This window comes from Magallana gigas, chromosome 7, assembly GCF_963853765.1.
Source record: "Magallana gigas chromosome 7, xbMagGiga1.1, whole genome shotgun sequence".
NCBI lineage: Eukaryota > Metazoa > Mollusca > Bivalvia > Ostreida > Ostreidae > Magallana > Magallana gigas.
In genome coordinates, this window is record NC_088859.1 from 18,877,229 (window position 1) to 18,897,927 (window position 20,699).

At 32.7% G+C, this 20,699-nt stretch overlaps 1 long non-coding RNA gene across 1 annotated transcript; it reads left to right on the plus strand.

Moving 5' to 3' along the window:
• The first annotated feature begins 11,415 nt into the window (after nucleotides 1-11,415).
• On the plus strand, nucleotides 11,416-17,170 carry LOC109619878 (uncharacterized). Its single transcript, XR_002200575.3, has 2 exons — nucleotides 11,416-11,557; nucleotides 16,604-17,170. It is a non-coding gene; the product is annotated as an uncharacterized lncRNA (long non-coding RNA).
• Nucleotides 17,171-20,699: the final 3,529 nt, after the last annotated feature.

The following is a 20,699-nucleotide window of genomic DNA, read 5'->3' on the forward strand; positions in this document are numbered from 1 at the left end:
ATCTTGATAAAATTGGAGTGGTTTAAGGAATACATTTATCATATATAAATATTTTTTAAAACAACCATAATGTTGTGACGAGTAAACTTAGTAATCTCTCCTAGCTTCATTCAAGATACGTTTATCCAAAATGACATGGCCGTCAAATTTTCAAATTCATCAAAAACACGAAATTAAGTTGTTAATCGGAAAATAATTACATTTACTAATCAAAACAGTCTTAAACCCTCAAGAAAATAATATCTTTATTTTTTTATGGCTTCTTTCAATGATTGCTCTTCTCTGTGGTAAGATATTTTGGCAGTGTTTGTAAATGTTAATGACAGAATCTAGCTACGACAGATTATAACACAGGCGAACAATGGGTAGCTCGCTACCCACTGTCAAATCCAATGCCCCCTTGATTCTAGCTAGAGATGACCCGTAACTCTGGTTATCAGTAAAAAAAAAATTCGTAAATGTTTTCAATCACGACAGAGTGTCATTAGTCCTTGTTAATTTTGTCATATGTTATTCAATTCAACATTCAACAAAGAGGGGGAGTGGTTAGATATACATACCTGCCCAAATAACTTTGTTCAGGTGTCCCAAGATCTGTTGACTTCTTGACTAACATTCTGCGGTTTTTTGCATTCTCTCTCTCCCTCCTAAATAAATTGTACCTTGGCTAACATATGTACGTAAGCACTTTCATATGCGGTTTTTATTGCAAGGGTTACAGGGGTTGGGTTGGGTCATTGTATAGGAATTTGTTAAATTAAATGTGTAGAATTAAATAAGAAAAGATAACCAGTTGTATATCATTTTTTGTTTATAAAGACTTGTTTATAGTATTTATCTTCTTCTTTTTTATCAAAATAAAATATTTATTCGTAATTTTTTTTTATGTGAACAAACCAAACTTTAGAATTCTTTTGTGTGAATGTGTGAAGACACTTTTTTTTCGAATTTTTTAAAAAGTTGTTTGATTACCAAGAGTTTCTTTATACCAATTGAATATAATGTTCACATTCCTACCTTAGTATATGCAACAAAATCATTAGGAGATTTTAGATATATTGTATAAAACTAAGATATATAATGGTATACAGAATATTTTGACATGGTATATGTAGTTAAGAGGGCTTGATGGTCTTGGCCATTTTGAAGCTATATTTACCTCCTTAAACGAAAAACCTCTGTAAAAAAATATATGAAAATGTTTGAATTTTAAATTCAAATATTTGGATTTTTCTTTCCCAAATAACAATTAATGACCCAAAAATGTCATATTTAAAAGTTTAAGGCAAATCAGATGGGTTATTTTGTTGATTACCAAGCCTCATTAAAATGTTTGGGTTGGCGTGGGAGTTTTAATATCTAAGATATGATAGTATATAGATATAATACGTTTTCAATTTTTGCTTGTCGTTGTTTAACAAATTTGACAACTTTACGCTAGTTGATAATTAAATTATTTCAAGGCCAGATAAATGAAGCAATCATTTTTGACATTCATAAAGATTTTAAAACAGATTTTAAAACACGTGACCGACACATAACAAAGAAAGTTAACGTTTGTTAGCTTGGCTATGTTAAACATGCATGATAGTAAATGTGCGCTTTGGGGGATTTTAGTCAGGACTAGGATACAGTTAACTAATGACTTTTCAAACAACAAGGTGCACCAAGATTAAATCTTGTTAAATAACCTAAGTGTACTCAGTATGGATGGTTGTCATAAGCCACATCAAGGACAATTTTTTTTTTCGTTTTCAAATTTCTATTCTTGACTCGCAATTATTATGTGTCAAGAGACTTCTTTATGCAATTAATCCGATTGAGTGATTTTTATAAGTTAAGTGTTTGCTTTCATCACTCAACTCACAGACTAATCACCCGCCTGCAATTTTAATGTGAAATAAAACACAGACTGAATAATTCAAAAAAATGAACCCAGACGCGATTCCTCAGATGGTGCATTCTTGGGCCTATCCACACTCATAATTGGCCGATAAGGCATGTTAAGCTTTTGCCGGAATCAATAATTCGCCAATAACTGGATAATATGAAAAGTGGCCCCTACCGACATATCACTCGATGAACAATTTGTCGGCGGGTTCCCTATGTTTACCCTATCAAAATCTCATACCAAGGAAGAACAAGACATCAGGAGGTTTAGGAAGATAAATCATGCCGGAAAATCTGATATATGTGTGAGAAATTTGGGGGGAAAAGAATGAAATATCATGAATGTTTTCTTCTTCATTTTATTTCAAAAGTATGTAACTGAATGCGGTATACTTGAGGCAGAGAAACACTTTATTTTTAACGACATTTCTTTCAATTCACAAACCAACTCTTGACTGATTTTTACTTTACAAAAAAAAACACCCACAGATGAAGCAGGTGTCCAAATCAACAGAAAAACGTCATAGTCTGAAATGGGGGCTGATATTTCAACCATATGACATACTCAACTTTTACCAATGTTAAAATGGTCCAATAAACCAAACATCATTTTTATAAACGAAGTTTTCAGATATTTTTGTATATTTTTTTTTAAAGAAATAAAATCCCCAAAAAGTAAAGTTGCCCAAATATTAGACAACACAATGACAAAGAAAGAAACCCCAAAAAGTAAAATCTACCATTAAATGAAGCAAGAATAGCTCCCTTTGTATTCATCTGTTCTCATGGGGTTCTTGTCAGGGTATAATTAATTAGTTTCTGGCTTAAAAAACGACTTGTCCCCCATTGGCAATTCATAAGTTTTCAATAGAAGATGTCAAAGATTTTATTATGGTAAGTATTCAAATGAACAGGAGTCCATAAAATTTGTTTAGGCAATGTTCATCTCGATTTCACAATCCAACTGTGTTTGCAGCAAAGACTTCTCGAAAATGGATTTCTTGCAAACGGGCCTTTTGTCAATTTTTTGAAGCCCGAGAGAATAGATACCTCTTGTGTTGCAATATGTGACACATCTTATATTGTTTAGTGCATATAGTTAATCCATTTAGGGCTAAAATGCTCTATGTCGCTACTTAAGTGAAAAAAATAAGTGATGAAAAGTGATAAAAAGACACATTTTACACACAAACTTTATTTTTTATCGTGTATATCAGCGTTTATAGAACTAGCCTTCTTTATTCGAGAAGCCTGCAGGTGATATTTAAAGGATTAAGAGAAACGTTTTCTTCCTCTAATCTAAACATTAATTTTTCCCAAGTAATCTAAACATCTTAACGGTATAGAAAGTGAACTAAAAAGTACTTTTAAAAAAGGCCGTATGAGAATATAGGACAAAAAAGTAACACACTTATCGAAAAATGACGTTCAGCCATAAGCCCAGATGCGGTACATGACTTTTGAAATAAGAAATTATTATACTGTGAATGAACTTAACGCTTCAAATGGTTGTGTGCAACATTCAGCTTAACGAAGAAACAAGCCTTTCACATTTTGGTCCAGACCTAGAGTCTTTGCGTGGAGTTTTCTCGGCGAATAGATGTACAAAGACTATAAAAGCAGGCTCTAAGGTGCTTGATGCAGTGTGAAAGACCCATTTAATCAAGGTGTTGAATATGTTTAATTGATTACCAGCCCTCATACTGTAGATTTTGATCAGAAGATATAGCCTCTCACCTTGGCACCAACTTTGTTTTCTTCCGCGCCACTCAAAACCAGATCATTTAAGGCCACGATTCTTTTCCACAAGTTACTACTTTGTTCAGAATGCCTTTAGATTCTCTCTCTGTTGGGTCTGGATTAGGATAATCTGTTTATCCCATAATGGGTTTAATACCTGGTAATTTTCGCATTATGGCAATGACACTGGATATGGATCATGTTGCATTACCTTCCCTATCTACATCAGTTTTCCACCTCGTTGTAGCAGAAAAGGCCCTTATCCTTTAAGTAATTTTTGTTAATCTTCATAAATCTGTGTTGAATGCAAGTGAGAAAAACTTAATCTTGTGTCAAACCTCATACATACCCTCTTTAGCCTTTCCAATCCCCGTGATGATAACTTAAAAGGCATCTACATGTAATATAAATTATCATCGGCTACCATAGTAAGATAAGCTTGTAAAAACACTTCAGGAGGATTTCTTTGCCTTAAAAGAAACTTTGTTTTTATGGTATTACTCCAGGATATCTCATTATTCTCATTCATATTGGACCAAAGTACCATATTTAGAAGAAATTATGAGCCGTTAAGAGAAAATTGAGTTATTGGCAGAAGATTCAGAGCGAAAAAAACTAGAATATTGTAATTGGCCGGAAATGACGTAGTGCTCATGACGCTGTCGATAAGAAGACTCCGCTAGTGTACTATATTCTCGTAGCAGATTCTACCTACCGATAACACAAAGAGCTCTAGAATGCCAGTCCAAGTAAGCAACCAGTGACAGAATTGCACTGACTAGTGGGGGAAACTTATGAAAGTCAACTTTCCGGAAAATATTGCTAATAAACGAGACTCAATTATGCCTCTATCAAAGCAAACTCTATGAAAAGAAACAAGAATCAGATCAGAACTTCAAAATTGTAGTAATATTGACAAAATACCCACAGTCAAGCCTGAGTGAAAATGACATAAAAACGTCATAAAAACTGTACTAGCAAAGGAAACCAAACATGATGGACACATTCCCGTACGAAAGAGTCAGCGAAAATCAATGGGCAACAACGAACGTTATGAAAGACATTTATTCCGTAGATTGGGTTGAAGATGAAAAGGGTCCTCTAAAGAGTAACTAAGTAGACAGGCGCGTTGCCATATCACCTACAGTGTAGGGCGTCAGGGACAGTCTCTGGGTACCCTTTTGTTTTTACACCGTTTTTCAAGTACAAATGAAATATAAAGAAAACGTTAACCCTAGTTCATATTGGTACTTTGTATCAACCGTGCACTTTATACAGTGAATTTGAGCAGAAGATCGAAGATGGTGCACCAGCAAATGTACCATGAAAATTAATCTTTCGGAGAACATGATGGCAATCGAAAGTCCAAATTAGAACTGGAATTTTTTTCCCCTGCTTTTTTTTCGTGGTATGATGTAAGTGGAAAATCAGTCTTCCATCAACGTGGCAACATAAAAGCCACAAAAATCTTAATTAAAGATAATAAACAACAATATGGCTAAATAATGCACCGGGTTGAACGCTGGCTTTTGGTCCGTGTGTTCCGTAAGCTAACATGCATCCAAGACATTGGGGCGTTTATCACCTCTAGGGATCTACACTAAATCAGGAAATATCATTTGGAGTCTTGCAATGGTTTATTATGTTCTGGAATTGTGAGTACTGGTCGGATCTGAACAACATTCTTTTTTTTTTACCATTACGTATCGATTAATTGCTGCAAAAAAAAGTAAATGTGGCATTGGAAATCGTATAAATGGCTAAAAAGCTTATTGTGGCAGCAACTTCTATTACAATGAAGACAAATGTTGGAGGTTTTTATATCATTTAAATCTATCAATATTAATGGCACAAAAATGTTTGAAAACAAAAAGGCACGGGCCCCTGCATTGAAAACCAATGGTAAAGGTCATGTAACGAGAAAACAGTTCGCAAACCATATCAATGGATGAAAAGGAAACTATGTTTTTAAAAAAGAGCATTTTTGTTTGGTTTATTTGTATATGTTGTCTTTTATTTTCACACGTTTTTAGATAACGTTACCATACAGGGTAACAAAGAAGACTTATTGATCCATGACAGAAACCAGAAGACGACGCATCCTAGTCTCTCAACGCATAATTTAATTTTCAAAATCAAGTATTTGCTTTATTACGGCTTCTTTCTCCAGCGTTGTCCGCTACCCTTAATTTTCGTCAAACCGGAGGGTTTTTTTTTCGCGATAGTTGTTGGATTTTTTTTTTTGTTTCTTGCCGACTGTTAGTATTTAGGATACTGTATTTTTCCACCTTTCAAACTTCTGGTGATTTTGCCGACCATTCCATCACCTTGCAGTGGCAAAAAGATTATTACCGGGTTATAAACCATTTACTGTCGTTTTATCGTTCGATCAATTTCCATCTTCTTGAGTGGCATTTGGCGAAACAGAGAAAACCAACTCACAAATCAAGACCTTTGGTTTCCAAAAAAGCCAGTCTTTTTTCAGTTGAGTGAAAATAAACGTATTTAAACGTGAAAGTCAAAATCCTTTTTTTTAAAGAATATAAATAAAACAAATACGTACCTATGCTTTAGATTCATTAGATGTTATAGCACGATAGACACTCATGGCTAACTAGTTGAGGAGTATACTCTTCAACAGTTAAACATCAATATTATTAAATCTCCGTAAGTTTTCTCTTCTCATCTAAGTCCATGGATATTTAGGGGGGTCAATTTTAACGATTACGTGCAAGCAATGGCCCAACGATTTAATAAAAAACGCCTTTGAAAAGTGGCAAAAGCTAGGCAACGTCATCCAGGATAGACCAAAATACTGGAGGGAAGTATGTGGCTATGTGCACTGCTGAACCATGTCACATAGCCAAGCGTGACAACTGTATGAAAAACAAATATAAATTGACAAGTCAGTGATGCTCAAATCTTTCTCAGATTTTATCAACTGTAAAGGCAAAAGTGATACTCTGAAATTAATGAAGAATTCTTGCTTTTCGGGGGGGGGGGGGGGGATGAGATGGTAGTTTTTATATTGGATCCATGGTATTTAATCATTGAAAAAAAAATCAGAATTTATATGACATGAACTTTTAGTACTTGGTCATTATGGGAGGGCTTTTTTTCTCTCAAGCCAATGAATGGCTTACAATGTACGTACGCTGACTGGTTAAAAAAGATGGTTGACTGGGTTGGGACAATTACACAGTTGAAATGATTTTGTATTTGTTACCATTGTTTTCCAGGAGTCATTTGATCTTGATCAGAAACTTTAACTCCGCGCTTTACAATGCCACTGACAGCATGACTTCGAAGCTAGAATTTTAAACTGGGATGGGGGGGGGGGGGGGGTTGTAATTGATGACAACACTAGCCAAATGTCTTAATCATTTTCTATGTATATACATGTTCATATTCATTTCAAGAGCATAGGGGTTTTTGACTAAATACTCTAAATTTGCATTAAAAAGTTTTCTTCTTTTTAATTACGGATAACCATCTATTTATTATTTAATATACACCAGAACAAGAACCTTAAAAAGAAGCATTAAAGCAAAACCCACACTTTTTTTTAAATGCCCAATTGAGGTTAGTTTTTTTTTCTAATATTTTCTAGGCACTAAGGCATTCTCCATTAATATTAAAACAAGTTGTTTGCAATGCAGAACAACAAAATTATACTGTCAAGGAAGCAGTTCCCGTTGAATCCGTTTCCTGCCCGAGAGAAATGTCAGTTTTCTCTTGCATTTAAAACATAGCCTCTCAGGTAAATGAAAGTCAAATTTATTCGGAATCTGACGCTACAGTTTCCTTTAGAAATTACAATATCCATAATCATGGAATGAAAAAAAGTAAATGGAAGCTGACAGACGCCTTCAGTGCGGAGACAGTCGAAAAATATTTTTAAAAATCTAAAAGAAATATCATGAAATATGTATAAAAGTCCAGTCTTTGAAGGGATATCTTTTATATTTATGTTCATAATTCCTCGAAGGCGATAAAGGATTGGCATTTATGTGTCTCGGTAAACCGATGTGCCTTTTCGACAATGACGATATGATAATTAGTAATACAATTTCATGGCGGTCGTAAAGCGAGCTAGTTCCATATATGTTTTGGTTGGAAATCAGATTATAGAAAAAGATAAGTAAAACATATCTTGAAGCTTCTCTATATGATTAAAAAAAGAGAATAATCAGAAAAAGAAACACAGAGAAAATTGCATTCATTCGCTCTTGTGGTTCGATTCTCAAAAATACTTTCGAATATGATCATGAATATAACATGTGCTTTTTGACATTTTTCATTTTTCCCTAGTGCTCTCTCTCTCTCTCTCTCTCTCTCTCTCTCTCTCTCTCTCTCTCTCTAAATTTAAAATACTATTCTCATTTCTATAAAATTAGAAAGCACATAGAAATATCTTAATTGCATTGAAGATATTCATCAGATATTGAATTCACTCTTTGATCAAATTGACGAACACAAGGTTAAATTTAAAATCGACTTAGTGTACCTATAGTTGTTCAAAGGTACTATTCGGAAAAAAACTTGGGTTGTCAGTTTATTAATATTTTATACACTCTGTATTTTACTTATTAGGTGTTACTAGAGAATATATAAGGGGTGTTTTTAAGCTGGAAAATAATATTTACGATGAATAAATACATTTTTCAGAAACGTAGAAAACACACTAAATCTACTACGCATAAGAGTTCTGAAGAGGGTTATTCAAAGATTGGGTCTATTATTTGTCCGCATTTGTTTTATTTACGACCATTATCATTGGGCAATAAAAATATACTATTTCACAAATTTCCCCCTAGTGGTGTCTTCAAAGTAACCAAAACACAACGAAAACCGGGCATATACCCCTGTGGTTTAGGATGCTCTGCAAACACATCTGATATGGTTACTTCTCGGCCGCTAGGACAAAAATATGGCCTTGGCATAAAAAAAACCACCACCCATGCAAGGGAGGTACATTGGGTTCAATGTGGATTGCCCTGATAAAGGAACATAACTGTTCCCTGAAAGCTACCAGGGAGTCATAGGGGACAAATACATATATTTACCGGAGAGAAGAGAAGGATGGCGTTATAGGCTTTCCGCACTGGAACTCTGAAGATCGCCCGAGGGCCTACCGACGAATTCAATTGCATGCCGCTGATGTCGGAATCATTGCCTGATATTGAAAAAATGGACAGAATTAAAGTGGAAAATATAATTCTTAATTGTTGTACCGAGTTGAACAGCCTTCTGTAAATCGAAAATATCACCATGAAACACATTTTATGATAGTTTGATATGATACACCGATGCACATTTATATAACCACCCCCCCCCCTTTTTATTAAAAAAAAATATGCACGTGCACACGTACAGAAAAAGAAAAAGATTTTATAATGTTATTATTTTATGCAGAGAAGCAACGATTTTCCGTATATATACATGTATTTCTTTCTGAAGCGGTGAGAGAGAAAGAAAACAAGTTTTTAATACATAGTTGCAGACTGCATAATCTTTATGAATTGATATCAAATTGACCATGCATTATTGAGACTGAATGTATGTAGATGTAATCTCTCTCTCTCTCTCTCTCTCTCTCTCTCTCTCTCTCTCTCTCTCTCTCTCTCTCCTTGTCCTTGTAAACGAAGCATATTTCTTTTATTGCATAAAAATGTGCAAGAAAAACTGCTCCTAACTGTCATTTCAAAACGTGAAATTGTAATATTTTTATTTATATATCCAGCGTTCATCAAGTGCAGAAAGAAAGGAAATATCCATGGGGCTTTGGAAGATAAACAAATGTCTCTGCACACACAGTGAGGTGGCTAGCTTTGGTCGACTTTTTTAACTTAAAATAACTAAACAGAACAAGTTTACATTTCCGCGCAAGGTTTGTTTTATTTTTCTAGATTATCTCAAAATCGCGTTTTCCTGTGTTTTTTACAAATAAATAAACACTGCGAATTATTACGATAATATGTGTAAACTCCCGCTGTTTCGCTGTTGTCGCTAAAAAGGTTTGCCATATGCATCCGATTGCGGATTTTGGGCGCGAAAGTCTGCGCCATCAAACAATATCATTCCTAATTAGCCATCGATTTCGTAGCCCTCCGACTCACTTAGCGTCAAGTGGGTAAAATACCTGTTACTTTAGAAGAAAAAAAAATTCTGTCAATCTGCGTCTTTAGGATTACCAATAATTTTAGGCGTTAACTATAAAAAGTGGTTTCTTAAAAGCTGTCACTTCGGGGATAAAGTGCCATTTTCTCCAGTAACATGATTTAATTCTAACAGCTTCTTAGTTAATTTTATTATCTCGTCAAAAATGTTTTTTTATGATATAATTAGAATTTTTATTTACTGAGAGCATTGGAATTTGTACGTATAAAAAATAATGATTTAAATGAAAGAAAAATATGAGAGAGAGAGAGAGAGAGATAGATAAAAAAAAGCATATAGTTTCGATTAAGTCGACAAGATATATTGGAGCAGGGTAAATAAAGAAACATTGAGTCTTACAATATACACTCGGGCCACCACCCCCATATATTGAGCAATAAACAAAATGGATTGAAATGGAATAAGACACATAATCATAGAGATGAATGGTAACTTCTGCCCCTGTAAATGCGCGTATTCTTCCCTTGTTGACAGAGTCTTGTATAACAGTAGGATTAAATTTCGGATATCTCAAAATCTGTAATTAAAGGTTGCCACTTTTCAAGTTCTTATTCGTTGTACGATTTTCATAAATCAGATAATTGTATTCATTCCCTGGAACATATTTTAAAAAAAAACCCGAATATTTTCTTTCACATCATAAATAGCTTCAAGTGCATTAAGTTTAAAATATTTTTTAAATCATAAATTTGATTTTATGAAAAACTATTCAGGTCCACATTATAAAAAAAATTTCCTAAAAATAAGCATGTCAACACCATTTGAGTGTAATTAAAGTGGAAAGTTTCTAAAAGGCATCCTTTTCGTGTTTGCTTTCAAGTTCATACAAAAAAAAATCCTTGTTGGTCTATACTCAGAACATTTCAGAAATTTCGCCCCATGGCTGTTCTCGCTTGAAGGTATCTATGCAGAGAATCGGTCGTGTTTCATTTAAAAGTTTCATAAAAGTTTTATCTAGAAATTGTTTTCTCTTGGATTAAAACTCGTCTCCTCTTTCCCCTTCCACATGTAAAACTCTATCTGAACGTGTCCGCGTGACCTTTGGCAGTCGTCTGCGTCTTCGCCAACGATACCGAAATTCGGGCCATACGAGGGGGTATTTCGCGAGTCGGCGCTGTTCTGTTTACCCCGCGGTGTGATTCAATTAGAATCTATTATCCACCGGCTATAGATAACCGTTGCTTTTCCCGCTTTTTAAATCTCTGGCCATGAAAACAGACGATTCAATTGCTATAAGTATGTCTGCTTATTAAATCGCCATGTTTTTCTAACACCAAAAAAAGAAAAAAAAATCTTCTGTCTTAAATCCCATATCTTACAGAGACCTTCAGAAGCTGTTGAATAGTCGTAATATAGTATTTGTTCGGCCTTAAGGACGGTTGTCTGAAGTCTTTATCCCGGGCTTAAAGACGAACCAATAGCAATTTTTGATCATACGCAAGATATAGGTCTGGCATGATACTAGTTACCCTTTTTTTCAAAGTCCCGTGCATTGGAGTTATATCATGCTAATTGAGCTAAATCCATTAAGACTCCAGTTTTGTGCTTCAAACTTGGTTTTGTTCGCGCAGCGGAGTTTCAGATCCCCTTTAATCCTTAGACCGCCATTTTGAATCGAATGACATTGTAGGGAGGCCCGATCTCTCGTTAGTTTTGCGCCATAGAGAGTCTACAAAAGTCTTGTTTTGGGCTGTAAAATTGTGCCCTTCGACGAAATAAAATTGGACGGAAATAATATTTATCTAGGGTAAGTTAAACGAAAAATAAAATGCTAGTTTTTAAGTGGTTGGAAAAGATGCTTTTGTCATGGTTAAGTTTAAAATTTCAAATTCATAACAAAGAATAGATGATCGACATCTCGATTTTGTGTTTACTTTTATTACAGAAAGAAGATAAACTTAATTTTTGTTTTTATACATATAGACATTCATTAATCATTTGCATATTTATGTATGAAACACAGACCTATGTGACTTGAATATATTGAGAAATGCTACGAACAAAAAACAAGAAAGTTATTTGCATTCTTATAGAACCTCGAATTTTGCTCTGAATATGTTCCAAATTTTGCAATTTTCGTTTACTGTATTAATTGTGTATTAATTTAATTTACTCAGCTATAAGTTCAGCGTTAAAAGTAGAATCAAAGGTAGAAAGATAGAGTAAGAGACGAACCATTTATTCATCCAAATAGCAATTACAAACGCAAACATAGAAAAATTCAAAAGTGAGGGTTCATTTCCTCTTTGCAAAAAAAAAAGGTCAAACTATATATAATGAATAATTCTATCCGGTCATGAAAAAATCCCGGAATTTTGTAAAATACAGGGATAATAATTTTCTTTCAATTATTACCCGTAACATTCATAATCCCTTTTCTCATTTCCAAAATTAGCAAAATCTCGGAAAATAATAATCGTAATTTCTTTCTCATTATCGTAAAAATTTGAAAATAATTTAATTCATCTTTTTTCGTAATTTTGTTGTATTAGCTAAAGCCATTTTCTTCTTAGTACGCTATAAGCGGAGAGGGTTTTTAGCACCCAGACGCCATCTTGAAAAGTTAGAAACTTCAGCAAGAATAAATCAATAATTGTGACCGGCGCTCTCAAGTGTTTTCAGATTTATTTGAACAGTAGTTGGTGTTTCATTAATTATCCAATATTTTTCAAACCACAATGAGATGTCAAATACACAATATTTTATTACACAATTGACGCTAAATAACGAGTAAATTTTTAATATTTTCAATATTTTTGCTTTCTTTCTTTTAATTTATTTATAACTTACTTAAAACTGAAAATGATTATTAAAATAAAAGTAAATATTTAAATAAATTTTTAACGATTAATTAAATTGAATTTTAAGAAGACGTTGCAACGTGATGGAACGATAAAAGGTGAGAGAGAAAGAAAAAAATACCGTAAATTCTTCCGGTTAAAATTTATCACAACAGTCCTCGACCTTAGCGGGGCGCGATAGACGAACCAATTGCAATTAAGGCGACGCTAATCCAGGACCCGAAGACCTAGTTTTCTTCGTGTAATTGTTTGTAAATTTTCACCTTTAATAATAGAAAATAAATAGCAGAAACACCTGTTGATAACAGACTGAATTTTTTTTCACTGTCGTCAAATAGAAAAGGAAAAGAAAATGAAAATATTCCGACTGGTAATTACAAATACAATTTTTATATACAATTTGTTTACTAAAATACTGACCTGTGTGTATTTCAAAAAATAAATATTTTGCATATTTGTTCAGGATAAATAAGACAAAATCAGCTTTAAATGAGAATACTGTAATCTATGATTTTTAGAAATATAACGCCGTTTTTTAACATTTTTTATTAAAATAGATTTGATTATGCATTATTATTATAAGTATTAGAAATTTTCAAATTTTTGAAAAAAGATTTTAAAATTGTAAAATGGAATTAATTCATAAAAATTAAATTGTTCTCAATTTTGAAAATATTTTCATTATTAAAATCAAAATGTTTTACCGAAATCATTATAACAGAATAATAAGGTTTATTTTATAATTCTATATTATCATAAAATATGTCATTTAAAGGTTTGTCTGAAAACGTTCAGTTATAAAAAAGAACGTAAAAAATAATCTGCAAAAAAAAAAAAAATAATAAAGATATGAGAATCGCCTGTGATTACAGTAATATTCCTAGAGTTACAAAATAATTATAAATCCAAATACGGTAACAGGAAAAATAATCTATTGAATAATTTGACGAAACGAAAAGCTTTATAACAGAGTAAATTGGACATTTAGAATACGTTGTTGATTTTGTCAATAAAGTACAAATGATTTGCTGCGCCAATTATTGTCAAGAATAACTGATTTACGATCCGAATTCCATCGATTTCATTCGACCTGTTGTATCTGCCATTCACATTATGAGTCTTAAACATAAAACTCGTGCAAATAAAACGAGAAAAAAAATATTAATACATAACATACGAGACTTACGCGTACAAAAACTTTCAAGTTATAAAGAATAATAATGGTCTTGAAATGAACAATATCTATAGCTCTCAAAGGGGTAAAAATCTATAACTCAAAGGGAATAGAAAGGTGAAAGAACATGCATAAATATCGATAATTTGAAGAAATATTTGCCGAGGTTAATCCATGTGCAATTTAATGGATTAAGTGGAATTCAAATGAAAAATTGATAGTAATTTATGATATTGTGTAACTTTGGAGTATCATCTGAAGACATCTTTCTATTTAAACAGATAAATTATCACGCATTTCGAAGTTCAATTAGTTTTTACGTAAGAGAGAAAGTGGAATTTTAAATACTTTATAAAAAAAAAAGAAAAGCTGAACAATTTGAACAAGCTTGCCTTGAAAGATTTACCCCAAAACGAACACACACAAATTTTAAAATTTGCTTGCTACCGTATTTTAAAACTTGAGCAAACAAAACTGCTCCAGTTATGTAAACGCATTAATGATCTGGTATGACATATATTTAATCAAAGAAAGGACACCGTTTACATGTTACCCCTAATCCCACCCCTTCGTTAGCTTCATTGTATGCGCTAATCCCTCAGACGGGGCAAAAAACCCGCTGGGACAAAGTAACATTTTTGAGACCCTTTGAAAGGTGCGATAGACTTGAAATAAAGTGGGGGTTTTTTTAAGACAATTTTTATTTTGTCATCTTACGGGATTTTATGAGTGAAATAAAAACTAAATAAAAAGAATGAAACACAGCAGTATAGTGGCTGATGAAATGAGATTTCATTAACTTTAACACAGAGGTGAGGTAATTTATTATTTAGATCTGGAATATTAACAAAAGTTCGTGAAGATAATTTGGTAAATGATACAACATTGACCGCTTATCACCAGCATGTAAATATCGCTTTTAAAGATAACTTTTGTTTGAAATGCTAAGATAAGACCCAAACCGTTGTCGCTAAGGTGTATGTGGAGAATTAAAAATTTTGATATAACATTTACATATCTTTATACCTTAGCTCTGAATATTGCACTTACCTTGCCAAAAACAAACATGGTAGGTATATCAAACCCACGTGCATTATGCTAAATGTAAACTTAAACTTAGTTCGTGACAATTGCCTCTCAGTAACGATTGATGATTGAGATATAGCTTAAAAGTTGCTTCTTAAATGTGCTCTAATAAACTTCATTTTTCATGTTTTTGAAATTAAATTATCGACCTTTTGGTCGATTTGGTGATTTTAATCAATATGAAAACACCAAGAGAAAGAGAAGAAATATTGTTTTATGAATTGCGAACATGAAAATGCAATCACATTCGTTTGATTTTGGTTAGTTTTACAAAAATTGAATCACAATATTAAGTGTGAAAATGGTTTATTTTGGTTATTTCGGCGGCCATGATGGTCACATGACCTCAGTATCAAGTTACACCTCGCCTCAATACTTGATGTCTCCGGAATTTAAATGTGAGATGTTGTTGAAGCGTATCATCTTTTCCCATTGAATTAAGAAACTTGAATTCTTTCGGGTAGTATTAAATGCGATAAAGAATTTCATTTTATTTTACTTACTTAAAACTTTATTTTAACAACCTCAAAATTTTATAATCTTCAATGGTAGATAAGACAAATTTGAAACATAAAAAAGTGATAATATCATTTATATTATTTGCATACAAAAAATTCATTTGCACTTTATGTATTGAATATTTCAGAAATAGGACAGAGTGTACTTTCCTTCGTTAGATTACTGAGTCATGAAAATATATTTACAGATAGGAACTTGATTTCTGCGCACATCGATGCTGTGCCCAGCGCCCAATAACCTGATTTTTTTCCACATGGGTACTTTTTATTGATCGAGTCAGAAAATGCCACTGAACGAAACATATATTTTGAATGGAATATGGCAAGCATTTTAGCTACGTCACTGTCTGCTGAAACAAAACTTAATTGCCTTTGTAGGTGGGTGGGGGTAACCGCATTAATTTCACATAAACATATTTAAATATATAAAATAAAGTAGGTGCGGTTTTTTAACTTAGAATCATATACTTATACAAGGGCTATTTTTAGCTTGCATAGAGGCCGCATGTAAAACAGAATACGACAAAGTTAAATAAAAAAAGAAAACGCATCAGCAACGAAAATATATCTAGAGATGTTACTTACCCTGTAAAATACAACACTATCTAAACGTTGACCCATCCAGTAGAAATGAATGAAAATATCATTGCAAGTGTGAATGTTTTCCGCCGTCGACCTTTAAGCAGCGACATAGCTCGCCATGGATCATTTTTCAACATGGGGAGCCCAGCCAAACCACGAATGACTTGTGCCGTGGTGCTGGTTTGCACTGTGGCTACTGACAAATGAGAAAATAACTTCCATGTGCAAGAAATAGTGGTGACCAAAGCATAAGAGGTGATTGTTTAATGATGAAATTTGTCATAAACTTGGCACCGTCATTGGACCCAATAAACAGAAGCCCATTAAGACAATAACCAAAGGCCAGACCCATTAGAAGCTAATCCCCTACCTTGTTCCTCTGACTTCCTGAGGTCAACTTCTTTCACTGACTTTCTCTCATCTCTGATTGCTACCTCAATACTAACCAAATTTTTTAAAACTTTTTTTTTTTAATTCATCTTCTTTGAAAAACCCAATGAATAAAATCTTCCTCCAAATTTATTTATTCTTTGCAGGAACCAATATGAATATTTTTTTTTCTTTCTTGAAATAGCCTTAATTTAAATCTTTGAAGAAATGTAATCATTAAACGGAAACATTATTTATTTCAGTTGAACGGGCTGAGAGGTCATGGGACTCTTCACATGGTATCAGGCACAAATATGTTTGATGGACCAAGGCTTTGAAATCCACGATGAAAACCTTTTAGCTGCTCGTCGGGTAAAAAACTATATATGATAACTAAAATATTTATCAAAGAAAAATTATGTTTTATTATACACCCATCCTGTTTGAGAAGCGAAACAACACGGTCAAAAGTTTGAATATGATAATTTTTTTAAACCCTCGGGTGAAATTTTGTGCAATTTCTTACAGCGCACTCATTCATTTTAAAATACAACTATTTTATATTACAATGTCAGTTGAGAACATCGTCCAAAGTTTGACAGAAGTATATAGAGCATAAATGCAGTATCCGAATGTTATATTTATGATGTAAAATAGTAGTATAGAGAGCTTTATTGGGGGAGCAAAACTATAAACATGTCTATTTGTTTTTAATTTCATGTAACTGGACCCATGCTCGAAGCCCATTAACGCCATGCTCAGGAAAATCATACACAGTGTCAAAGAAATTGTAGCTTTATTTCAAAAAATAAAACCTCTGATTTATATAACTCTGTCTCATTTTATTTTTTGATAGCCAGTCTTTTATTTCTCTTAAGTTGTAAATCACACATAGAAATCCAAGAAAATAGTTGGACAACTTCTTTATTACATAGTAAGAGAACGAAAATTTAAAAAATAAAGTGTAAAAGTGTTCCATATTCAACACTGGAAGACTAGCTAGAAAGAATCTGTTTTTATTTGAAAAATAAATAGTAGCACACGTTCCCTTTGATAGATATTTCGAAGAGGGTTATTGCAAGGTCGTGGCGTGGTGAAATGAAAAATAAAGTTTGGATTTCAATGAGTCAAGCAAGACTGTTACATGTTGCTAAGGAAAGCTATGAACATTCTCAATTCATCTTTTGCATCGTCGGTTTATTTTTAGTCATAAAAGCTAATACAAAGTTTTAAGATGGTAATTCAGTGCTGAACTCAATCAATGCACATGCAGAACAGAGGATGATGTTGGCCTAACCGGTTAATTGGTCCCAAGTTTTGATCCTAAAATACGGAAACGATCATGAACTCTTCAAGTAAAAATGTAAAAGAAAAAAAATCCCGATTTTGTAAGTTTGTGTTCACTTTAAAAAGAACGGAACAACAGAATTGACGCATGTGATGCAATTTCCAAGCTAATGAGAACTAATATGGATACTATAATATGATTTGAACGCCGAATAACTTTGCCATTTTGATCAATAATCACTGGGTTGGTGGTAGCCATCTCCATTCTACCACAAGGAAACTTTCACATTCAAAACAAAAAGATTTAAAAATGAATAACCTCTACCCAGATATGTCATAAAATATCTTGAAAGACAAAAAAGCTCTTTAATCAAACCAGGTGTATACATGTATTTATCATCTTGGTCAGCAGGTCATTTTTGCCTTCAACTGTTCGCTTTCTAATGGTAGTAGGGGATTAAGATTGTCAGATTTTACATTGATGTGATTGTCCAATCTTTGTTTTTCTTGTTTCGCTTTGCCATTTGGCAGTGTAAATTCTTTGCCTTGTAGCCAGTGGACAAAATGACAGTAATAATCTAACATTAATCTTACTTTTCGTTCAGGCAATCGGGATGTCTACATCTATATTTAGATAATAGTTTTGAAAAAAAAAAATAAAGAGACTTCATGATTATTTAATTACATAAGATTATGTTTATAAAGTGCAAAAATATGACGAGCAATTTTTGATAATGTTTCAACGTTAATGTGTTAAAAAAAATTAAGATGGAAGAATCAAGATTTTTTTTCGCCAAACAGACGCTCCCTTTTTAGGATTTTATTTTCTCAAGCTACAGGTGCAATTATTTTGGCTCTAGGTGTGAAAAAGAAATGTCACAAACTTTTTAAATAGAAGACAAACATCGAGAAAACTTGCTGTCATTTGTAGCATTTTTGATACTCAACACCCGGTTAAAGATAAAAGACACAACCTACTGAAAGCAACATTGAAACAAAAAAAATGCATAAATTATGATGATCAAACATAGTTTTCAGAAATCAGGATAAAGGCAACATTATATCATATTTACTTTTTGTTTAAAACTCATCATTGTAGACTAATTACTTTACAATGGTAAACGCTTTTCAAATTTGACGAAATTTACTTGAAATGATTATTGTTTTTTTTAATGTGAATGTCATAAACAAGGATAAACATAACAGAGAGAGAGAGAGAGAGAGAGAGAGAGAGAGAGAGAGAGAGAGAGAGAGAGAGAGAGAGACTTTGATTTATGTGTATAGTTAGATAGAAAAATGTGCTGATACTGTTTAAAGAAGTGCGAGTTCTTGCTAATTATCCAAACACAAGAGACATAGGCCCTGGTTAGTCATCCATTGAGTTCTTAGACTTTGTTGGGGGGGGGGGGGGGGGTTGGAATAAAATTATTAATGTTTTACCAATTGAATACTTACAGTCTTAAAAACACTTTAAATCTGGAGAAAAGGATTTCAGTTTAGCAAGCATTTTTTGTGCATGGTGTTTGTAAGCGGAGTCAAATTTCGTGAAAGGAAAGCGAATTCATTTATTGTAGCAGAATATTTTACATTCAATCATAATAATGTTTTTCTTTATTCTTTAAGTTCATGTATCATAATGTACATGAAAATGAAAAATAAAAAACATTATAATTTCTATTTATTTATTTATGTTAAATATTTTGCGTGAAATATTACATTATTAAAAGAATTAAAGTATATCTAGGACAGCGAAATAAATACAAAAATGAAAAAAAAGATAATAGATATCATTTAAGGTAACATATCATTATATATAAATATAAACGAAGATAATTCAGGAAATGCCATACGAATATAGAATATTTAGCCAGAAAATTATTGCACCAGGTTCTAAAAATAAAATTCATCAGAAAAACTATATCTCAGTGGCATTTATAGCATGTAAAAATTAATTTAAAAAATATATAATGTCTATCCATTTTTAACATAAATCATAATATAAAAAACCCCGCACGAGTTATCCTTCCTGATAATGAAATCAATAGCAGCGTGTCTTTTCAATGCATTTAAATATCCACAATATAACAGATGACAGTCGATGAATATGTGTGTGTATGAGAGAGAGAGAGAGAGAGAGAGAGAGAGAGAGAGAGAGAGAGAGAGAGGTATTAGCAAGTTGTCATTAGATTTATTTCACGAACTAAATTCTCTTTAAAAGGACAGCCAGATTGAATTAATTGAACTGAAAAATATTTTATGTTTTTTCTCTATAATTTATAGGTGTTGTTATTAAATACAAAAATTATCTTTTGAAAACAATGAAGTCTTCGTCTATTCTTTTAATCTCTAATATGCTATTTAAGCTTCATTGTGTTTTTAATTTTCTGTTATCAATTCATTTAGTTGTAATAAATCCATATTTCCTTTTATAAGAATTAAATAAGTAGATATAAGAGAATGAAACATTTTTTTTTTATTTAAAAGTGCAAGTAAAGGATATTGAGGTTGTTTAAAATCACATCCTGTTTTCAGCAATAAGTAATAAAAAGAAATCTAGACCCTGAACAGAAAATACTTTTTCATCCAAATATCTATAGTGCAATCACACCAAATTTGCCCTGTTCTCTCCCAGTTGGAGCGATAACGGCTAATTTGCGACTATAACTTGCTTCTGGTAGACCAAGTAAAAGAGGACTCTTCCAATATCAGATCGGCTGCAAACGGATTTGCACTATAGACTGTATCGTGGTTGTTTGATGCCAAAATGGGTAACGGTTATCAAGTATTTCGATTCAGTTTGGTCTCATCTGATAGCTGATCTAAAGGAATACGTTTTACTTAATTGCAGTGAAACTATCGTTAAGCAAGTACACTGGGTTTTATAGTTTTGCGAAAGGCGCATAGTTGAATAATCTGAAATTAAAATTTGAATTTTTTATAGAGTAAAATGAAAATTCGATTCATTGAAATTTACATAGCTAGACAAAGAAACAAATGCCGTGTTCATGACAAATTTAGAGGCTATCGTCATGCATTGGTTGATAAAAATTTAACGAAACCATGTAAATGAAC